Here is a 13,768-nt window from a genome sequence, read left to right on the forward strand (position 1 = left end):
TTTCTCCCATCAGCCCCTCTTTCACCCATTGACATGGAAGAAATATGATATATATTATATACATGTGAAGTTATGAAAATCATATTTCCATATTAGACATGTTGAAAAAAGCAAGAAAAATAAGGAGAGTGAATAATTACACTTTAATCTGCACTCAGAATTCATCAGTTCTGTCTCTGGAGGTGGACAGCATTTTTTCATTATGAATCCTTCATTGGATTGTCTTTGATAGAATAGCTAAATCTTTCACAGTCAATCTTTTCTTCCTCCTTCCCCTACCTCCCCCCTCCCCAAGACAACAAGCAATCTGTTATAGGGTATACATATTTCTGTAATTGTCATGTTGTACCTGAAAAATCAAACCAAAAGGAAAAGAAACCATGAGAAAAAAAGCAAACAAACAAAAAAGTAAACATACTATGCTTTGATCTGCATTCATTCTCCATAATTCTCTCTGTGGATGTGGATGACATTTTTCATCCCAAGTTTATTGAAATGGTCTTGGATCACTGCATTGTTGAGAAGAGTTAAATCTATCATATAATCTTGCTGTTACTGTGTACAACATTCTCTCATTCTGCTCATTTTACTCAGCATCAGTTCATTGTAAGTCTTTTCAGGTTTTTCTGAAATCAGCCTGCACATCATTTCTTGCAGAACAATAATATTCCATTACATTCATATACCATAACTTATTCAATCATTCTCCACTTGATGGGCATCCATTCAACTTTCCATTCCTTGCCACTACAAAAAGAGCTGCTACAAACATTTGTGTGGCATATAATTGTGATGGATTATTATAAGAATACTATAAGAAATAACAAGCAAGATGGTTTCAGAAAAACCTGGGAAAACTTACCCAAACTGATATATATATAGTGCAATGAGGAGAACTAGGACATAATTATGCACAGTAATGATGATTGACTGTGAAATCAACCAAGGAAAGACTCTTATTCTTATAAATTTGATTAAGTTCCCTATATATTTATGAAATGAAGCCTTTATTAGAGAAATTTGTTGTAAAAATATCCAGTTTCCTGCTTTTCTTCTAATTTTGGCTACATTGGTTTTGTTTGTGCAACCCCTTTTTAATTTCATGTAATCAAAACGATCTGTTTTACTTGCTGCAGTCCTCTTTAACTCTTACTTGGTCATAATTCTGTGTCTTTTCTCATATCATTTTCTCACACTTGAAACACCCTTTTTCCTTTGTCTTAGCCATTTGACATACCAGCTAATCTTGAAAACCCCGTTCAGATGCCTCCTTCCTAGAACTTTCAACTCATCCCTTTCCCCAGTCAAAAGTGATCTAGCCAAATCATTTAACCTCTGTTTGTCCCAGTTTCCTCAGCCTTAAAATATAGAGTTATTGTGAAGAAATGAGGTAATAATTATAAATCATTAACAATAGTATCTAGCATATAGTAAGCACTATATAAATGGTAGCTATTTATTATTATTAATGATTATTATGATTCATCCTCCAATTTGGTGTAGCATCTTGTATTTTCACCATATTTTCATTATAGTCTGTGCTTAGAGTTATTGTATAGTAATTTCTATTAGCATTTACATAGAGCTTTAAGGTTTGCAGAGCATTTTACAAATATTATCTCGTTTGATTTTCACAACAACTCTGGAAAATAGGTACTATTATGATTTCATTATACAGATGAAGAACCTGAGGCAGACAAAGATTATGTAATTTGCCCAAAAAAGGAAATGAAGTTAATCTGTTATGAGTTGCCCTTGATGAAGCCATTTGGGTTTTGGGGGACCATCACTTTCTTTCCTAGAATATCATTATCTCTTTAATGATACATCCTGGACATTTTCTAGGTTTCAATTTCAATTTCACTACTGCACTGTTGGTGGAATTGTGAACTGGTTCAATCATTCTGGAGAACAATTTGGAACCATGCCCAAAGGACTATAAAACAGTTTGATGCAGTAATATCATTACAAGGAAAAAGAAATTGTATCCCCAAGAAATTTTAGAAAAAGGAAAAGGACTTAATATGTACAAAAATATTTTATAGCAATTCTTTTTGTGGTGGCAAAAAATTAGAAACTGAGGAGATATCATCACTTTAGGGAATGGATGAATAAACTGTGGCAATTGTGATTGGATACAATTGTACAATAAAAAATATCAAGCAGGATAGTTTCAGAAAGACCTGGGAAAATTTACAGAAGCTGATGCAAAGCAAAGTGAATAGTCAGTTTCAACTTGTCTCTAGTATTCTTTTATCTTTTTGCTTAAAATTGGGACATTTGCTTTCTCCAGCCCATAGCAACTCTCAGATTTTCCATGATCTTTCAAAGATCACACACAGAAATCACATTTTCCAGTTCTTTCAGGACAATTCATCATTTTTAAAAATTGAAGTTAGTCCATGAGTTTCTTTTGCATCCTTGTCAGTGTCTTTAAAAATTCTCCCATTTTCCACCCCATTGGTAAATTTTTTTATGTCTTCAAAATTTAATTCCAGAGACTTTCCCATCTCTTCTGGTTTGACTTTCCTGTAGAATTTTAGTCCATGTATCTTTTTTCTGAGTCCTTTGAAATTTGCTTTCCTCATTTCTAGGAAAAGAGATGTCAAACTCTATGCAGCTTTGTCTTCTCTTTTACAAATTCCCCTGATTTCCCAAAGTTTCTATGGGTTCTACCCTAGTTTTTTTTTTTCTTATTGATGAGAATTAGCTCTAGAAGAGAAATTTTTTCTACCCTTTGAAGAATGAAATTATCATTTACTTGTGGATAAAACCAAACGAAAAGGCAAAGAAAGGCAAGTTGAGCAGTTATTTGCTGCTCTATCTTTGATACACGAGCTTCTACAATATCTGGATAACTGAAGTCCCACATCACTACTGTATTATGTCTCATGTATCCTATTGTGATGTTTCCCCAAACTCTCTTTCCTCTTTCTGTCTAGGTAGTTTGATGATAGTAATACTTCTATTGATGACTCCATTGACCTCCTTTCCCCCTCTGCTTCCTGGGTTTCCACACTTGAATATATCTTAGTATTCAATACTACTCTAACTCCTCATCCCCACCACATTTTCCTATTCTGTTCATGGCTCATCAAGTTTTTGTGATATTAATAAGATCAAATTTGTTTCCTTGAATTAGGATTTCTAGTTCTCCTTGCTTGTTATATCCATGCTTTGTGAATTTGCATAGTTATTTATGAGACTATCAATTTCAATGTTGATATTTTCTTTGATTTGTCTCCTGTGAATTTGTGGGCATTTCTACTTCTTCCCGAATTGTAGCTACTCTCTATGACATCTAGCTTGTTTGGATATAGAGAAACAATTTTCTTTTTCTTCCTTTGTAATTTAAAGTCCTTTTGATTAGAATTGCAAGATTCCAGGCAAATACATTCTTATCATCCCTAGTCAAATGCCCTCCATCCCTAATCAAAAACTTATCTTTCTTATAGTTTAAGCCTCTGTCCAGAAATGTAACTCCCATTCTCAGATACCATTTTCAACTAGCTGTTCACATACTGAGTCTGCTTTCTCTTCCAAAAAACTTGCTATCGCTCACAGCATTGCAAACACCACCTGTGCCCCTAAGGTTCAGTTTCTTGTCTGAGACTTCATAGTCTTAGGAATATTTATTCTAGCAATGCAGCTGTTGTTCAAAAACACATCTGGAAATCTTTTTTGAATTGTCTTTAGAATCTATGGCTCTTTTTATTGAATATCCTTCTAAATCTTCTCTTTTTTCCAAGCTAAATATCCCCAATTCTTCAGTTTTTCCTCAATATGAAATGGTTTCCAGAATTTTCACCATTTTGATTACTCTTTTCTGGATGTGTGCTATAGTTTGTCAGCATCGGTTTTTAAATGTAACATAAGATGGATACTTGGAAAAAAGGGCTAAAAGGGTGTTATGCTTTCTGCACTAAAATTGGTCAACTCAAATGAAAAGTTTCTAAGCAAATTCAGTTGGTTATATTGACATTCAGTATTAGGTTTTTAATAAAATATTTAATTTTCAAAAAACTAAGAGACAGGTATAACTTTTTTTAAATGTCATACACGATGGAAAGGTAGTATGGATCTTCAAGCCAGGAAGATCTGAATTCAGGTTTCACCCCTGACACATACTGACTGGGTGATCTGAACAACTTAACCTCTTAGTGATTGATTTATCTGTATCTATAGGGGTGTGTGTGTGTGTGTGTGTGTGTGTGTGTGTGTGTTTGTGTGTATAAAGAAAGAGAGAGAGAGAGAAATAGATAGATATAATCTCTAAGACTATAAATTGAAAAGAAGATGTCAACTTGATTTGGTAGAAGGAATTTCTATGCCAGTAAAATCACAGGTTCAAGTCCCTCTCTATGCCTCAAACTCTAGATGTGGACTGACCAGGGAAGAGGACAGTGAGTCTATTTACCTTCCTTATTCTGGATATTTGATTTATATCAAGGCAGATTTGGAGAAGAAGCATGCTAGATTCTATAGCTGCGGTTTTGTTTCATTCCAGGTGGGCAGTCTTAAAATCCCAAATCAGTTTCACATAAACTAATCACATCCTCTCCTCTCCCAGTCTGTATTTGTATAGTTGGATTTCTTTTTTCAATTCAAATGCTAGACTTCATTTTTATTCTTATTAAATGTAATCATCTTCATTTCATTCTACTATTCCAGCCAGTCTAGCTATCTTTTATTCTGATTTTGCCATTCATTGTCTCCCCAATCCTTCCCCCACCCAGCTTCAAATCTTCCATGAATAGGAGAAGCATGGATTAAATGAGAACAGGGTAGAGGATGGAGCCTTGGGGTGATCCACCAGTGGTCTCTCTCTGGGTCTGAAACTGGTTGACATTGATCCATTAGCCTATAGTACTCTACAGTAAGTTGCCATCCAGTTCTCATCTTTCCATCTTATCCTCATAGCTATCAAAAGTAATAGTGTTAGATACTCTGGTGAAAGTGGGTATTTGGCAAACAATGGCTAAGCAACCATATGGGTAAAGCTCCATATTAAAAATTCAGATTTATTATCTTTGTAGCATACTCCCTCATTCTTCGAGGGGTCTGAGTTTTCTCAACAGCCCAAAGTCATTTGGAGGTAAGGCTTGTAAGTTGGGCAATCAATCTGGGTAACAGATATTCCTGTTAAGAAAATAGAGCCATCCAGGAATGACTCTAAAACCAGCCAACTTTTACTCTAACATAGCAAAATTGACATTCTCATGTGGCTTATAGATTGTCTCTGTAAAGACTTTCCAGAGAGGAATATCAAGCTTGATTTGAGTCATGGTAGTATTAGTGGGCAACTAGGTGGTCTAATGGATAGAACCCTGGACCTGAAGTTAGGAAGACCTGACCTCAGACACTTACTAGTGACTCTGGATGAGTCATTTAATGTTGTTTACCTCAATTTCCTGATCTATAAAATGAGCTGGAAAAGGAAATGGTGAACCACTCCAGTATTTTTGCCAAGAAAATCTCAAATGAGGTCATAAAGCGACCCAAACAGTTGAACAACCACAAAGCATTATTGGAATACGCATAGAGTCTTCAAGGAGACTACTTTGAAAAATATATCTCATTTTAGATGTACTGTTGTTTTTGCTCAATCTCATTACTTTAAAGTCATATCTCATCCACTGTATGCAGAGAGATTGCACTGTGTGTGTATATTTCATATATAGAAGAGTATGGAGATTTGAGTAATCATAAATACAGTGCAAGACGTATATACACTATGTAGAGAATATTTGGAAGCTGTACAAGTGGGAGTATATAGACTTTGTATATGTATATATGTGAAGACTAATAAATCATAGGGAAGGTCAACACACAGTAGTAGGTTAAGGATTTGTGCATTTGTGATTTATATATATATGTTTATATACATAGTGTTCATATATATCTGATATTACCTTAATTATTTGGATGTTACTTCTCCTGTTAGAATGTGAGTTCCTTGAGGGTAGTATACTCTGTACTGGAGTGATATACTGTGTGTTTGAAACATAATACACTGGGAAAGAATGTCACAGGTCATTTTGTCCTCATTTTAATAATAAGGAAAGGAAGGCCCAGAGCTGTTAAGTGATTTGTCCAAAATCACATAGAGAAAGCAGCAGACCAAGTCCATTACTCGTTCATGAATTTGTTTAGTAAATATTTGTTATGGGGCAGATAGCTGGTGCAGTGGATAGAGCATCAGCCCTGGAATCAGGAGGACCTGAATTCAAATTCAGACACTTGACACTTACTGGCTGTGTGATCCTGTGCTAGTCACTTAATTGTGATTTCCTTGAATAAATAAACAAATATTTGTTAAGTGTGTACTTTGTTCAAGGCTCTTCAGAATATCCAATTATGTTTTTCTCATCTTCCTACCCTTTTGGGAGTATTAGTCTGATGATTGGACTTCTCCTTCTACCAGTTACAGGAGAAGGAATTTAATTAGCCATATAGTGCAGTGCAAAGAGTGCTTAGGCTGGAGTCATGAAGACATGAGTTCAAATACAACCTCAGATGCTAGCTAGCTAATCCTGAGTAAATAGTTTAACCTCTCTTAGCTTCATGGGGATAATAATAGTACCTGCCTCCCAGTAAGATTAAGTTAGATAATATTTATAAAGTGCTTAGCACATTGCCTGATTTGTAATAGGTGAATAAATGCTTGTTTCCTTCCTTCCTTTTCCTTGACAGCCTTTCAGATACTTCAATACAGCTTGATCCCCACTTAAATTTTTTTTAACCAGTCCAAACCATATAATATCTTGTCCTTTCATCATCATGGTCCCCTTTCCTCTTGACAAACTCCAATATCCTTTGCAGAAGTACTCCAATGCTAGCCTGGGCTATTTACATCAGTACTATCACCGTATAATTATTGCACTTCCTCTTTGTTGGTTGCATTGTCACACCATTGATTGTTTGCCCTTGAAGTTTACTAAACTCTCCTGATCCTTGATCTAGCTATCTCCCCTTCATCTTGAACTTGGGTAGTTGATTTTTTGAACACATGTAGGACTTTACATTGATTTATATTGAATTTCATTCTATTGGATTTAGTATTCTAGCCTGCCAGGCTTTTTTTTGGATCCTGACATCATCCAATGAGTCCATTTATTCCTCCTTGCTCCATGAGATCTGTACATTTGATCAATGTGCCATCTGTGTCTTTATCTGAGGTAGTGGCAAAAATTTTCATCAGTATAGGATTCGAGGTAATAGACCTTTGGAGTGAGCTCTTCGTCAAACATCAGTTTGTTCAAGGACTGACTCTGACACAAACTGCCTCTGTGACCCTGAGCAAATCTTAAATTTCCCAGGTCCTTAAGCAATTCTCTAAAGGCTCTAAATTGCAAGTATGTGCATTGGTAGACAGAATTTCTATTTCACTAGAAACTTCCTTCCAAATTGATATCAACACATTCAGTATTCCACTTGGGATATTCAGATTATCTAGCCTATCTCTCTTTATCTGACCCACAAGGAATACATGAGACATTTTGTGAAATCCTTTGCTGAAATGTAGGCTTATTATGGGTATGATATTCTTTTGATCTTCCTATCTTGTTGCTCAGTCAAAAAAGAGAATGAAATTAATCTGGAATGACTTGATTTTGATAAAGCCCATTATAAAATCTCAGTCAGAAAGAACCTTAGCGACCATTTAATGCAACCCACACCAGAAAAGGAATCTCTTCTAGAATATCCAGGACAAGCAATTATCCAGCTTCTATCCAGAGACTTCAAGTAATGGCAAGCTCATTACCAGACAAAACAGTCTATTTCACTTTGGGATAGATCTAATGATTTTTCTTATATCTAACTGACAGCTAACCCTTTTCAGCTTCTATTTATTGCCTCCACCCTTACAGATCTATGTCACAAATAAAAAGAATGTAAGCCTCTTGAGGTGAGAGCATTTTTTTTTTTAGTATTGTCCTTATATTCCTAGCATTTAGCATATTGTTTAACCATAGCAGATACTTAATAAATGTTGATTGAATCTAGTTGAATGAAGGAACAGAACTAAGTCTTTTCACCCAATAATTTCCCAGTTTTGTCTGTAGCCTAAGAATATATCATGGGGGTAGCCCTTCCTCTCTATGGCCAAGGATACAACAGTGCTTCCCTTTCTAAGGATTCACAAATTATCTTTCTCTTATGTTTTCTGATCTTGCCAGTGAGTACACTATAGTTTAAAGACTCAATATCTTTTCCTTCTGGGGAAAACACTTGCATATCTCCACCTTTGGAGCAGTTCCCCTATTCTCCCGTTTTCTTCAAAGATTCCTGGTAGCAGGTTGACAATCACATCAACCAAGTCTTTGTCCAGACCAGACAGCTTGAACTTATTGAAGATAACTAAGTGCTAAATGATCCTTTCTTCATTTGGCTTGGACTCCAATTTCCTAATAATCATTTTTGTTCAAGCCTCCCCAGTGTGAAGATTATTTTTTTGGGGAGAGAAAATAAAAGCAAAAATAGTCAAGTAATCCTGCTTTCTAAATGTCTGTTACCATTGTCTCTTTTGCTCCAAGCTTTGGTATCCAAACATGTAGATCTCCTTAGATCTTCCTCTTCATCCCAGTGTAGTTAGTCAATCAATAAACATTTATGAAGCATCTATTGTACCAGGAAATGTGCAAAGTGTTGAAGATACAAATACAAAATAAGACAGTTTCTGCCCTCAAGGAGCTTACAATCTTTTTTATATGCTTTTTATTTTCAAAGCATATGCATAGATAGTTTTCAACATTCACCTTTGCAAAACCTTGTGTTCCAAATTTTTTTCCTCACTCCCTTTTCCCCACTCCCTCCTCTATATGGGAGGCAATCCAATATATTTTAAACATGTACAAATCTTCTATACATATTTCCACATTTATCATGCTGTCCCAAAAAAATCAATCAAAAAGGAAAAAAATGAGGAAAAAACCAAAATGCAAACAAACAACAAAAAAGTGAAAATTCTATATTGTGATACATACTCAGTCCCCACAGTCCTCTCTCTGGGTACAGATGGCTCTCTCCATCACAAGACCATTGGAACTGGATTGAATTGCCTCATTGTTGAGGTCCATCAGAATTGATCATATAATATTGCTGTTGTTGTGTTCAATGATCTGATTCTACTCACTTCATTTAGCATCAGTTCTCTGGGCTTTTCTGAAATCATCCTGCTGATCGTTTCTTATGGAGCAATAATATTCCATAACATGCATATACCACAACTTATTCAGCCATTCTCCAGCTGACGGTCATCCACTCAGTTTCCAGTTTCTTGCCCTACAAAGAGGGCTGCCACAAACATTTTTGCACATGTGGGTCCTTTATCCTTTTTTATTATCTCTTTGGGATACAAGCCCAGTAGAGACAAGATGGATCAAAAGGTATGCACACTTTGATAGCCCTTTGGGCATAATAAGAAACTTAAGGAGAAAGACAACACACACAAGAAAGCTGAAAATTGGGGATTTGATAGCCAAGAAAAGTATCTGACTCAGGGACATGGTAGAAAAGTAAGAGAAGTCTTGAAGATTTGTAGCCAGGTGAAAAACAAGATATTTTGAGTTGAGTTCTCTCCTTAAATGAAGGTTTAAAGTTCATATCCCCACCTTCCAATCAGAGAGTCCCACAGTTGATGGGATCTTGCAGGTTGATGAGATTTTTCCAATAATGAGCTTCCTGTGATGTGATAGAAAAGTCAGAGCAATTCCTAAGTAGTACAGCCAGGTGAGAAATAAGGAGGAGTTTAGCACAGCTACAGGAACCCTTGTTGTTATCTTAGCATTCATCACCAGGCTTAGGTCATGCTGAGTTTTACAGTTCCTGATGCTATTCTTATAAGATCATGCTATTCTTGTACACATGACTTTTAAAAATCTAAATTGGCGGATGAGTTCCTTGTACATTCATGTTAGATTTAGAGAACTTCCTGTTATCTTTTTTTTTTTTTTTAATCACAATCTTTGTAGTTATGTCATTAGAATTTCATTCCACCATTACTGGCTCTTATTTCCTCTGAAGAGTTTTAGGTCAACCCTATCTTTCTTTAAAATTTACTCTTCCCAAATGAGATCTCTTCTGGGGCCTCCTTACTCTAGAATATCCTGCTATCCACCCCTGGCAACCTGCTCACATTAGAATATCTATTTGCAAAGCCCATCCCCTTCTCCCATTGGGGGAGCTCCTGGAGCCTCCATTTTGTGAAAAGCCTCAACCTGGTCTGCCTTAATTCTTCTTCTGGCTCTGTTCCTGAATTTCAAAATCACGCCTACAAATTTTTATCTCTCATTGCCCTTTTGAGCTTCCTTCCCCCCCTAGTGAAATAGGCTTATGTTTGTATCCTCAGTACTTAGCTCAGCACTCATAGTTAGCACTTAATAAATGCTGCTTTTTTCCTTCTTTCCAAAAGACTGTTCCTTACTTTCATCTCCTTAACTAACTTTAAATCTAAGGTCGAGTAGTCACTTCTAAGGTTTTCTTTTTCAGCATCTAGTTCCTAATCTTTATCAATAAGAATTGGTCAAAGTTCCCTTTTTTGCTTCCTTTACCATTTGAAAGATGAAATTATAATTAAAGTAAGTCAAGAATTTATCTATGACTTGGTTTTTGGAAGTAGAGAGAGGTCTAGCAGATATTTGGATGGCTGAATTCATCCCTCACCTGCATCACTGATATATCATGCTTCCTTATTAGATTTTAGATGTTTCCTGAACTCCTTATTGATTTCCCCCTTCTGTCCAGTTGGTCTCTATTATACTTTTGCAAGACTACCACTTATTTTTCTCCTTTCATTAATGTTCACCCAAATATTCTCTACCACATCTCCTCTTTATACTTTCTTGATTTCCTCACAAAATATATTTTCTTAATGTTAATGCTACTCCTCTGCTCATTTTTAAAAATTTATTTTGTCTTTTTTGAATATGGGATAGAATTTCATATCCTTGGTCCAATTGTGATTCTGGTGTACCAACTTGATAAGGTAAAAATTTCCTCCTAGCTTTAGGATGTCCTGTTCATCTCCATTTTACTTTTTACCATCATGTTTGTCTGGCTCCCTTTTATTCCTAGAAGAGAATGATATTTTCTGCCCCAGAATATCCTTACTCAAAATCCATAATGGAATCAGATTTACTGTCTGGCTGAGAATAATTCAGGAATGATAGTTATATAATATGTAATTCATTATGTAATGAATTGGTTCTTATGTGCCCAGGCTGACCAACATTCTCATATAAATTTGAGCTCTACTCTTCCATGAATATATGTATATATATGTGTGTGTGTATGTGTGTGTGTGTGTGTGTGTGTGTGTGTGTGTGTGTGTGTAATACATATGGTGAGAAAGAGAGAGAGAGAGAGAGAAGAGAGAGAGAGAGAGAGAGAGAGGGAGAGAGAGAGAGAAAGAACGCATCATCATTGGGAGAGCATCAGTAGAGATGATACATCCTGTTGAAAGCATTGACTAGGATTATGGCAAGGGGAATAGAAGGGAGTGGATTTAGGAAATCCCCAGAGCTTGGTGATTGGCTACATGAGAGATAGGGAGAAGAAGAGGGAAAATTCAAAGATACCTCATTCATTCATTCAACAAACATTTAATGTATCCATCAGTGTGGATATAGTTCTCTGGGAAGAAAAAACTCATTATCTGGGTAGCATCAGAGGAAAAGGAGACCTTTCAATAAGGCACTGGAGTGAGGAAGAGATTTCAATAGATAAAGATGGAGAGGAGGGAGGCATCTGTTCCAGGAATGGGAGAAGACCTAAACAAAAGCATTGAAGTGGGAGAGAGAAAGATGGAACAGAAACATAACCAACTGATGCTGTGCCTGAGCCAAAAATGAAATTGTGAGCCCTCACTCCATTCTGATGGCATAGTGTACTTGGGAGAGTAGATGCCTATTTTACATATTTGCTGCATCCTTCAGCTTTGTACATCCAAGGCATGTGCCTTAATTGCTTTGCTCTTGTTTTGGCTCTGGGATGGAGAGTACTCCAGTTTGGCTGGAGTATAGAACCTGGGAAGAGGAGTAGCAGAAAGTAAGGCTGGAAAAGTACATTTGAACCAGACTCTGAAAGACCTTTACTATAACAGGAGCATATCCTCTATTTACTAGGCAATGGGGAATCACAGAAAACATTTAAATAAAGGAGTGGCGTGATCAGAGTTCTCTGTTAGAGAGATCCTTCAGGAAGCAGTGTCACAAATGGATGATGGAAGACGAATAGAGGCAGGAAAAACAGTTAGGGAATTATATTAGTCTAAGTGAGAAGACCAATAACCAAGACGTTGAGCTTGGGTCAGGAATTCATAAACTTTCTTGAGTCATGGACCTCTTTGCAATCTGTTGAAACTTAACCCTTTCTCAGAATAATGTTTTTTAAATACATAAGATAAAATGCATAGGATGACAAAGGAAACCAATTATGTTGAAATAGTTATAAAAATATAAACAAAAGTTCACAGACCCCAAAATAAGTGACTGGAAGAATGAGTGTACTATCATAGACAAACAAATAGTAGGGGAATTGATTTTGGGAAAAAAAGATGAGCATGGCTTTAAACTGTTTGACTTTGGGGGTAGCTGAGAGCATCCAGGTGGAAATAAACATCAGGCAACTGGAGAAAGGTCAGGACTAGAGATACAGATTTCTCAGATGCTTATGTAGATGAAACCATGGGAATCAATGTGATCCCTAGGAAGTGTCTAAAAGAGCAGCAAAAGATTCGGGTATAAACTTCTTAATATATTTATAATTAAAGGATAGAACAAGGAAGTAGACACATTGAAAAGATAGGGGTTTCTAGATCATGGGCATTAAAGCTGAACAGGACCTAAAAGACCATCTCATTTGAGGTTCTGAACCTTTTTTGTCACAGGCCCCTTTGGCAGTCAAGTGAAGTTTATGGAGCCTTTGCTCAGAATAATATTCTTAAATGCACAAAATAAAATATATAGAATCACAAAAGAGTAAATAATGAAATAAAGATAGACTATTTTTCCAATCCAAGTTCATGGATACCCTGAAATTTATTGATAAATTCCCTTGGGAAATCAGTGGATTCCAGATATTAAGTTCTGATCTAATGCCACCTCCTTATTTTATGGAGAGGGTGCATCAAGAGCCAAGAGAGAAGAGGGAATCCAGAAGGAAGGTTTGGTGTAGGACATTGCCGAGAGGTCCAGAGGATCAGGACTGACAAAGGCCATCAGGCCATTGATGAGCTTGGAGTGGGCATGTGAGCAATATATTGGGGGTGTAGGCGATACCTCCTATTCTGAGCAGTGTTCGTTGGGTGTGATGAGGTTTATACATTAGGTTAAGGGATGCATTCTGCCCTGGGAGAGGAGGTGCACCATCTGGTCAAAACCGTACTGAATGCTGGAGATATGTGTCTTCTTTGGGTGAGATATAGAATGTAGAGACTGTGGTTAAAGCCATAAACACTGGATGGAGGATGTACACTTGGGAGTGGATTTAGGCTGGGAGGATGGCTATAAACTACAAGGACCTTTCTAATTAATTTCTTTACAACTTCTACCCTGTAGCCCCTTGCTTGTCCTCCCCCACCCCCACCTCTGCCATCCAGGGACACTGGCCTTCTCTCAATTCCTCCATTTCTCCAATCCAGGCAGAGTCACTGGACCCCCAGACCTCTCACATTCTCTTTCCTCGTTCCTATCTCCCCTGGTGTGCTTCAAGTTCCCCCCTTCTCAAAGAAGATTGTTCTGATCCCCCTTAATTCTTTCCTTTTTCC

At 36.7% G+C, this 13,768-nt stretch overlaps 1 protein-coding gene across 4 annotated transcripts in view; it reads left to right on the top strand.

Moving 5' to 3' along the window:
* The window catches only part of EBF4 (EBF family member 4), a 97,897-nt gene that overhangs the window by 65,014 nt on the left and 19,115 nt on the right, over positions 1 to 13,768 (top strand). The window lies entirely within an intron of this gene.

The sequence above is a fragment of the Antechinus flavipes genome, chromosome 6 (assembly GCF_016432865.1).
Source record: "Antechinus flavipes isolate AdamAnt ecotype Samford, QLD, Australia chromosome 6, AdamAnt_v2, whole genome shotgun sequence".
Taxonomy (NCBI): Eukaryota; Metazoa; Chordata; class Mammalia; order Dasyuromorphia; family Dasyuridae; genus Antechinus; species Antechinus flavipes.